This window comes from Chinchilla lanigera, unplaced genomic scaffold (genome assembly GCF_000276665.1).
Source record: "Chinchilla lanigera isolate Chin_1 unplaced genomic scaffold, ChiLan1.0 scaffold00034, whole genome shotgun sequence".
NCBI classification, from domain to species: Eukaryota; Metazoa; Chordata; class Mammalia; order Rodentia; family Chinchillidae; genus Chinchilla; species Chinchilla lanigera.
Window position 1 is genome coordinate 18,522,046 of NW_004955435.1, and position 10,462 is coordinate 18,532,507.

The window sequence follows — 10,462 nt, forward strand, 5'->3', positions numbered from 1 at the left end:
AGCATGGGCTGTGTGTTACAAGAGCTTTATGAGACATTCTACAAAGTCTGGGATTTAATATTGCATTGATTCTGATGTGATAAGATGTGCTGGGCTAAGATATCTTGGAGTCTTGCACTGGAATTTATAGAGGATGCTGCAGGGTTATGGCAAGGACAAGGCTGGAAGATGTCACTACACACAAGGTTTCAGCACTGTAATAAACGAACACATCCAAGCCCACAGCACACCTGGGGCCCAGTACTGGCTATGCCCTGTTGGGTTCTTATACCTGTCTTTTTCCCACACCCTGGTGAGGTAGGGAGCTCTTTCACCGATATTCTCTTTGCCTTTCTCCCAGAAGCAAAGTGTCTCTACTTCCTCAGCAGTGCCTTCCGTGTCTACCTGTTATTGGAAGTAACTCGTCACTTCTGTGCCCTCTTTTAATCTCTTCTCTGAGCTTTCCCCTGAGCTGCCTCGAAGGTAGCAGGTGACAGATTGTCTTGGCCAGAAACAAAGACAGTTATCCCCGGCTGCCACCTGTCTCCCTATGGTTGCCTGCCCTGTCTTGTTACACTCTCTCTATGTGTCTAATTTACACTGAAAGCCCTCTGGGCAGGGGCTTTTTAAAAAAAAATCTCTGCTCTTCTCTGTGGTTGGATAGATGGCTTACATCTGATGTTCAATTTCTCTGCTCACATTCCTCCTCATTCTCAAAAAAAAAGCCAATATGAAACTATTTAAAATGAACATGTCTGATTGCTGCTAGAAATGCATCAAGCAGGGTAAAATGAGGCATGAGAGGATTTGGGTCGGTATTAGTGGGGATCTGACAGTGACTCGTGGTGCCCGGGAGAAGCAGAGTTAGTTAAGGAGATGGTCTCCTCAGCCTTTGCCATGGTTTAGAGCTAAAGTCTTCCCACAGTGTGTCATGCATTCAGAGGTGGGGCTTTTGGAAGGTGACTGGGTTATGAGGGTGCTGTATGCCTCAGTGAATTAGTCCACTGGTGACTTCATATGCTGTTAGGAGGTGAGGCTTTGTTGGAGTATGTGGGTCACTGGGGGCATGATCTGGAAGGATGTATTCTTATCCCTGGTTCCTTTTTCTCTCTCTCTGTTTCCTGGTCACCATGGGTTGAGCAGCTTTTCTCTGCCAGGCCCCCCTCCACCCCCCTGACACCCTTATGGCCGCAGAACCAGCCTACCTTGGACTGAATCTTCTTAAACTATGAACCAAATAAACCTCTCTCCATGTAAATTGTTAGTGTTAGGTATTGTGTCCCAGGGATGAAAAGCAGACAGATACAGACTTACTGAGTATGCTGACCAGGCACAGAACAGGGCCAGGACAAAGAACACTGATTTCTGTGCTCAGAATAGAAAATACTTTATTATTTGTACCTTGAAGGTTGTACATTTTCACGTAGCAGAACTACCGACTGGCTTTATGGCAAGAGAAAGGCACCAGTCTTTATTATTTTATTTGGTACTTAAGAGTCTTGCCTCCAGCACAGGAAAGTAACATTTGATAAAGTCCAGGGGCTGGGAGAAATCACGAATTATTTCTTTAACCCACGCATCTGTCTTCCAGCTTCCATTCTTCTACTCATCCATCATTTGCCGGCAGTTGTGAACTACGGTGAAACAGAAGACATTTCTAGAAGATAAACCTGCCATATGTCTTCAAGGTATATCTGCCTCAATACGAATAACTGTGATAGCCTGAAAGAGTTGAGGCTGAGGAAGAAGAAGGGAATAAAAAGGCAATGACCTAGACTCCTGGCTTTAGTAGGTAGAATGGGGATCATTTTGCTCCTGAGAAAGCCCTGCTAGGCCTCTGCATGGGTTTTCAATGGAATGAGAATATGACAGACATAGTCTTCCTCTTTTGAAATCTGGCATTAAATAAAATAAACAAGCAAACAAGGGAATGAATGAAATAAAAAAATACAAAGGAGAGGTCCATTGAAGAAGGTTTGCTAGAGAAGCGCTTGAGGGAGAAGAGGAAGGATAGGAAGGAGGCAAACCGTTTTAGCTTGGGAGAAAGACCTACACAGGGCCTCTTGCTGATGAAGGGACAGGTAAACAAGTTCTGGGGCTTGGAATGGGCCGCCCATGGGAAATGAGAGCAGTAAAGACAACTGAGGGAGGTTGCAAAGACTAGCTGAAGGTGATGGGATCTGTCAGGATGTTGCTGAAGAAGAAGTCATGCAGCTCAGGCCTGGAGTCCCCACTACAGAGTGGCACAGTGCTCCATGAAGCCAGGATGAGCATTCCGTGGCAGAATGCCTGCCCGAAGGCTGAGGGCCCACGCCTATCACGCCGAGTCTGTGGCGGAGGTGGAAATGCTCTGGTGGAGATAGTGACAATGTGCAATGTGCTTGTGCCCACAGGGTTAGGGACTGCGCTTGAGGACAATGAAGCCATTGAGAGTCAGCAGTTCTGAGACTTAGGGCTCCAGCTGGATGCCAAACCCTAGAGAAACAAGAGCTGATCACTTGCCACGAAGGTGCAGAGAGCTGTGGTCTCAACCCTTGGAAACATCATCAAAAGAAGCTGTTTGGAGCAAAATGCATTCCATGTGTTGGCCCTGCCCATGTGTTTCTTGTCAACGAGGCTGATCTTCCTGGGTTCAGAAGGGTTTCTGTTTGAAATTTTATGAGCTTTGGCTGAGGAAGCAGCACTTACCCCTGAGTTTGTGGGAGTTAATGATCTTTTCTGGCGGCACAACTCTGGGGGCCTCAGGGAGTTCCCAAATGCCAGGAAAGGAGAAACCCATAGCCCATATTTCAACTGAAAATGATGCTATATTTATAGGCAGCTGGGGACCAAAGACTTCCAGAGCACTTCTTCAGCATCACCTCAGAATTTGATGTTGTCTGTCTGGGCTCACAGGGCCTTCTTGGTTCAACACCTCTGCTAGCACAGTCGTGGGGAAGATGCCCACGCTAGGTGCCTTTCACTCCCCAGTTCCATATACAGATATCAACCTATACCTGGAGCAGGAGCTTCCCTGGCTTTCTAGTCTTTCATCCTTGCTATGTAAAGAGAGAAGTCAATGGCACAATGACATCTTTATTTCCTTTAACCAACACTCATGGAGCACAACTGAAAACTGATCATTGTACTGGGCATCACAGTGAAAACAAAGGAACAAAAATGGGGTGGATCATCCAGAGGCTCTTGTTTGTGCCCTCCCCTAACCTATCAAGTTGTGTCACTGTGGTGCATTTTTTCTCTTTTCTTGGGGCTTCCTCCTCATCTGTGAAATGAGGAGCTTGGACTAGTAAGTATAAATGTTGAAGACATTCAAAACAAGGGAAAATACTACTCTTGAGAAGGAGATTTGCAAAGTTTCTCAAAATATGGTGTTTATTTGGGTGACATATAACTCTTGTTTCCTGTGGCAGATTATTTCCCTAGAACAGGCTAAGAAGGACTCCTCCTGCAGCCTATCTTGGCTGTTCTGGGACCTCTTGTCATTCCAAATTGTGCCAGTCCGACATCTAGTATCCCAACTCCCTGCAGATCTTGCTCTTCACAGCAATGATCTGGACCAGGTTCATGACCTCTACACATGCCAGTACTTTTCTCTTTGGGCCTGATTCTTGGCCCAGCTCTATTTATTGTCTCCTGCTCTTCAGACTTGGGGTTACTATTTGTTCTTCCTGATTTGACTCTCGACTTCCCCTGAAGGTGCTGGCTGGGACTCACCCATGAACTCATCTTTTTTCACACTATCCAGATGGACTTCAAGTGTCCTGTGACTCAATTTCTGATGCTGGGCTAAAAGGAAAGGAAAACAAGGGAATCAGAAATGTGAGAAGACATTACTCCTAATCGAGCTGTAAGGACTGCACCAGAATCTCGGCCAAAAGGAATACATATGAAAGAAACTTCCACGATGACTCACTGAGGATTCCAACTTTTGATCCTAGTGTTATCCTTTATGTTCACACAAGGCTAATTCCTTCCTGATGTGATAGATCTTCACATATTTAATTATAGTGATCAAGCCCCCAACTTTCTGTGTCCATCCCCTCCCCTGCCAAGTCAGTTCTTCTCCAGACAGAGGATGTAAATTTCTCCAACATTCCTCAGATGTTATGATTTTGCATCCTTTTGCCAACCTGACAATTTTTGCTAATTCTGCCCAACTGATCTCTGGTTCTCTCCTTTGAGGTTCCTGGTGTGCATACTGCACTCTAGATGAGCTGTGATTAACCCATGGAGCAGAATTTCTTTGAATTAGTGTTCTCCAAAGTGTGTTTCATTCATCCCAGCAGGGGACAAGGGTGGGTATTTAATGAGTTTTACAATCAAGTATATTTGGGAAATCCTGCAGACCAATGTCTCCCTCTTGGAGACCAGTATCTCCCACTCAGAGATTTCAGAATGTGTGCCAGAGTACTAAAGGATCTGAGCACCGACCTCTGCCTTTACCTACTCTAGCATCTCAAAGTTATTCGACCACAGAGCTATTTTTCACAGTATCATTCATTAACCTCACTATTGTGCCATAAAACTTTGGGTGGCTCTGCTCGGCTTCCATTTATGTCACTCTGAGTAATTTGTTCCCTCCCTTTATTCCCTCTTTCCTTCTACATCTATTATGCTATTATGACATATTGAGATCAGTGTCAGTTAAAACACTTAGATTCTTTTAAACCTATTGCTGACGAATCATGTGGCTACTCCTGTCCCTCTTTCATTTGGGCAGGAGTTATTTGTTATTCATTACTTGTATACTAAGCATGCCTTGCCTACATTTATTTAACCCATTAATAAAATGTGGCTATATAAATATTTGTTGAATAGCTTTGATACAGGACTGAGGCCCCCACATTTTGGGTACAGAATTCAATTAGTTATTAAGTGTCTTGTTCTTTCTGGTATTTAGCCCAGGTTGCTCCACACTTGTCCATGAGGCTATTTTGCAATGCTTGTTAAATGCTCTGCTCTGATCAGATCCACTACAAAGTCAGATTCCCTAACCTACAAATCTAGGGTAACCCTATCCAAGCAGGGGATGAAATTGATATGACAGTACTTTCCACCTTAAGATCCCATGCAGAGGTTTAGAAACAGAGATGAGCCTTGAAGGGTGGATAGGGGGATCAGACGCGACTGTGAAAGGTTAGGATGAACAGTAACCATGCTCTGTGGGCATATAAACATGCTGGGAATGATTGGGGGGATGAACCAGCCTGTGTTTATCCAGGGTTTACTCTTGTGAGGCTCTGTCCAAGGAGGCAGCTGTTGGGAAGGAGGTTGAAAGAGATGGGTAAACAGTTAATAATTTGGGTTTATAGCTCTCACTTAGACGCTAAAATATGACCTGTGATATAAAAGGAGGGAGTGAAGTAACCGAACTTTGGCTCCTGTGAGAGTCAAAGAAGGCTTCACAGTACAGGGAGCCCCTGAGCCAGCCCTGAAGATCAGGCACAGCTCTGTTGGGAGGGATAGAAAGTGCCAGAGATCGGAACACTGGAGATGGAACAAATGGCAAGTTCAGTGTGATTAGGGGAAGCCAAGGCTTGACAGGGTCAGGGAACTACTGGCATGAAAAATCTGCATTTAGCAAGATGGGCGGGACACTGCATGCAAATAGTGTTGGAGGGAAGAGACAGGTGCAAGAGAGGTCCAGTCAGGGGCCAGGGGATGTAGGCCTGGGCTAGGCTTGTAGCCATAATGACGGAAAATCAAGTGCAAACTAAATGTCCTAAGAAGAAATAGCAAGACCCAACGGCTGTTGGAATTAGGAATAGTGAAAGGAAAAGAGCCAGAAATGCTCAGCATATGAGGTAGAAGGGATGCAGGGGCGGGGTAGAGTCATGGAGAAGGGCAGAGAGAGCAGTGGTTCCATCACCAGGAGGGGCTTGTGCTGTAAAGTTCCCTGGGTACCCATGAGTGAGTAACGGTGCTGGGATTAAACATTATGGGTTTTTAGAGTTGGTCTAGGGCCAAATAAAACTTTTGTCTTATTTTGGACATTTCTGGACATGATGAGATTAGATTATCATTTTTATTAGCCAGTCTCACAGAACAAGCTTATCTTTCTTTTTTCCTTCCTTCCTTCCTTTGTTCCTTCCTTCCTTCCTTCTTTCCTTTGTTCCTTCGTTCGTTCGTTCGTTCGTTCGTTCGTTCCTTCCTTCCTTCCTTCCTTCCTTCCTCCCTTTCTCCCTCCCTCCCTCCCTCCCTTCCTTCCTTCCTTCTTCTTTCTCTCTCCCTTTCTTTTTCTTTGTAATTCTAGGGAATGAACCCAGAGCCTTCACACTGAAGGCTGCCCTTTTATAGTTTTTATTTTGAGACAAGGACTTGCTAAATCGCTAAATTGCCCAGGCTGGGCTGCAACTTGTGATCCTCCTGACTCAGCCTCGCAGGATGCTGAGAATACAGGCATCTGCCTCATGCCTCTCTGGAGTGAGCACGTTTTTGTGGTTGTTGAACATAGGGCAGTGCAAGAAATAATTCTGGTGCGTACTATCCTAGAGTCAAAGAGCTCCACTTGCCCTCTTCTTTGGGGGTTTCCTTCTGTGGGACTTCTTAAATGTGTGAACGTCGTGGCTTCTGCTCTGGGCTGAAGTGGATCCAAGACAAGTCCTTGTAGATCCCTAGAACACCCATGCTGATTTCCTTCTACTAGTCCCCCAGCAGGCCTCTGGCATTAATTATCCGAGAAAACAGCTGGAGTAACTGCAATCCATTGATGCATCAGCTCTTTACTTCTTTCATTCAGGGACATTCTACCATGAATTTCTTATTGACCCTTGTGGGAAAGAATCAGCTCTTGTTTCTCTGTGTCTTCCCGTGTTCCCAGTTCCCTGGGAGCCTCATCTCTGATTTTCAGACTGTTTCCGGATGGCTGCTGTTGAACCTTTCAAGAAGCCAGCATATTAGGTTGTGGAGGAGTGACAGCCGCTGACTGTCACCTGTCTTCTTACTTCTCCATGCGCTCATCTCTGCCCTCCTCCTAACTGTGCCCATGAAGGCTGGAAGAAGATAGCCGAGGAATTTTAGTGATCAGCGGCTTCCTCTAAGCCTCTCTTGAGAAGTGACTGGCTGGCTCTAGGTGCTATCTGGGCCAGTGAGACCTGAAGCAGCACCAAAGGACAGGGGACAAGGAATAAGGGTGAGAGATGCACGAACCCACCCCATGGTTGTGGAGATTGGCCCGCTGCTCTCTAGCCAGGAGGGTGTTGTGCAGCAGATGCTCTCTGTTCAGCAGCAGTCATCTTAGTGTCTGACCTTCCAAAGTAGATCTGTAGCCCATGTCCCCTGTGGGCCTCTGCCCCCAGCCCTGCTCCTCAGACTGGGACCAGCCACCAACCCTGTGGTCACTACTTGTTTTATACCGCTGTATAGTTCCTAGCCAATATGCCTATCTTGTTCATTTTAAAGAGAGCCAAAATTCTTCACCTAGGACAGTGTGAGAATCTCAACATATATTTAAGAAGAAGATTTGATATAAAAGAATTTAAATTTCTCTGCCCAGTGTGGTGGCGCATGGTTGTAATTCCAGCACTTGGCAGAAATAAATTTGGGTTTATAGCTCTCACTTACCTAAACCCTGTGTGATAAATGATTTGCCCATTTCATAGATCAGGAGCTCAGGTAGAGGTCAGACAACTTTCCTGAGGTCACACATCTCTTAAGTGAAGAGGGCAGGATGTGACTTTGGGAGTGGGAGGAGTATGCTTTTAGTGTCCACGTGATGGGGCAGCATGAGTTACATCTGTCTCCTTGGGAGGTGTTCTTGGGATAAGCCCCTCCCCTCTCTCTCTCCCTTCCCATCAGGTTACTCTTGGTGCTGGAATAGTTAGCACCACCAGCTTCGTCAGCCACAGGGAGGTCTAGGATACTGGTGGAATGTTCTCAGATGGCAAACTTCGTAGGTAGTTGTGTGTGAGTCTCCCTAGCACTCCTAATACATTGCTGCTCACAGTGAAGATGGGACCCTAGTTTTTTTCCCTGTAGTACTAGAGAATGGACCCAGGATCTTGGACATGCTAGGCAAGGGCTGTAACACTGGGTTACATCTCCAGCCTCTTTTTATTTCAATGTGGGATCTCACCAAGTTGCCCAGATGGTCTCAAGTGTGTGATTCTCCTGCCTCAGCCTCGTCAAGTGCTGAGACTACATGCAGGAACAGTCATGCCTGCCTGACCCTAGGTTTTGAAGTAGTTTAGATTCATGGAGAAAGCTAGAGGCTACAGTTGCCACCTCTGAGGGCATCAGGGTGTGTGCAGTCTGAGAGGTCTCTCCAGCAATTTGCCCCGAGTCTTTATGTGGCCAAGGAGGTGGGGTTGGGTGAAAGGCTTACAGTATCTTTAGGCCAAACATGAAAGACATGATTTCCTTAGCCCCAGGACATTTCAGGATTTGAAGTATTAATATCAGAATCTCAAAGGAAATAAATAGCAGTTAATGTGACTTAATGTTACCCCAGAGACACTATTAAATCAGCATGGTCCACTGTGGGTGAGTGTGTCACACAGCAGAGGGGCGTGAACATTCATCCCAGCTGGTAGAATTGTGAGCCTAGGTGTGAGAGAGAAAGGAGAAAACGAAGGGGAGGGAAAACAGTGAAGTGACAGAGCTGGGAAGCATTGATGTAATGGGGTCAAGGTGCCTTATACATTCTACACCTAGGCCCAGTGCTCCATAGATGAGGGGTCCTCAGAGAGGGGACAGTTCTCTCCCTGTGTGCTAGGCCTATAACCACTGCTCAGGATCAGATGCTCCTAGAATGCAGACATGTTGAACCCTTAGTGGTCCTCAAGGCCTTTGTCTTGTTTTATAGATGAGGAATCCTGGGTCCCCAGAAGCAAGGTGTCTTGCCCAAGGGCACCCAGTTAGGGCAAACAACTAGAATCCAACATTCCAGACTGATGAGCTCATTCAAAAGCTCATGCATGAGCTTTTCCATGGACTGGGTTAGGCTTCTGGGGCATCATAGACAGAGCTGGGTTTTACAGTCACACTTGCTGGTGTTTAATTAGTCACTGACCAGGTTTGAGACTGTGGGCTCTGCCTAGACCTGCTCTTCTGATGTGTAAATGAAGGGGCAGTGTAATAGTGTGGGTGAAGATTGCACACATATAGGAAATAAACCTCCTGCCACTGGGGCTGCTTCCTAAGCCTTCTTCCTTCCGGCTGTCCTAACTATTCCAAAGAGGGAAGAGCAATCAGACCCAAAGATCCTGGACCCAAAGTCACTTAGGTCTTTCATTCATTCAGCACTGACTAGTTTACTGGAATATTGTTCTTAATAACCATGGGTTATAGTTGCTACAATAATAGCAACAGTTACAAGGATCCTGCATAGGTGCTATGCTAAGTAACCCATGTTATATCAGTGTGTCCCTGTAGAAAAGGCATAAAGCAGGAATTATTAGTATTCTCTTGTTAACAGAGGAGGAAACTGAGGCTCAGTTAAGTAATTTGCAAGTGACTGTGCAGCTACCCAGTGTGAGAATCTGTATTTGAACTTAGATTTGTCCTCTGTCTTAACACTAAGCTTGTATGACCTATGTAATACTTAAGGCTCTGAACCCGCTGAGGCTGGGTCTGCGCAGATCCTGTCCCTGGCTTCCCTCACCTCAGATATGAGGAAGGGTGGCCTGAAAGCTCAGCCGCCAGGCCTTGTCCTCATCACTTCCGTGGAGACGGTGCCATATTAGGAGCATGTTTTCTGAAACATGAGAGAAGGCTTTCCAAAGCACCCAGCCTCCCCAGTGAAGCTGGCTGTTTTAAATCCCTCAACCACAAAATCAAGGTCATAAAATGAGAGGGCTGCAATTTCCTCTCTTCTACCCTGGCTTTGGCGGCATAAGGAACTGATGGAGGAAGGGTCTGGACGCCTGGCTCAGCGGGGCTGGGATGTTTCACTGGCTGGGCCATAGTGGGGACTGAAATGGCATTTCCATCTCTGGGTTCCAGAACTGGCCCAGTGGTGCCCAGTAGAACCCAACCACCAATATTTGACAGCATTTTATAATTTACAGAACATTTGTGCTTTATATCTTGTACCTGCAACTCCTAATTATTTTTCAAGTTTCCTGAATCAAAGTTTGTGTGTCTTTTTGACCTTAAGTATTGAAGTTTGAAATAAAGCCTAGAGAATTAATCCAGAAAGTTGTCAAATTATTTTGATCTTTTTGTCCTTGAAGGAGCACTGGAGTAGAAGTCAGAAGAATTTGACTCTGATCTTTAGTTTTCTCATAAAAAGGAGATAATATTGACCTTTTTTTCTGGTATACAGGGCTGTTATGGATACCTAATGAAATGCATCTAAATAACTATTGGGATCTCTTAAGTCCTAAAACTATGTAAAGTAAGGGGAAATCTTATAGCCACTACTTAAACGCATGCATGCTGCTTCATGTTTGTGCAGTGCAAATATACCTCACTGTCCATCCTTAAAATCTGTCTGTCCATTTTCTAATAATGCAATCCCAATAAATCACATATTGTCTCAAGA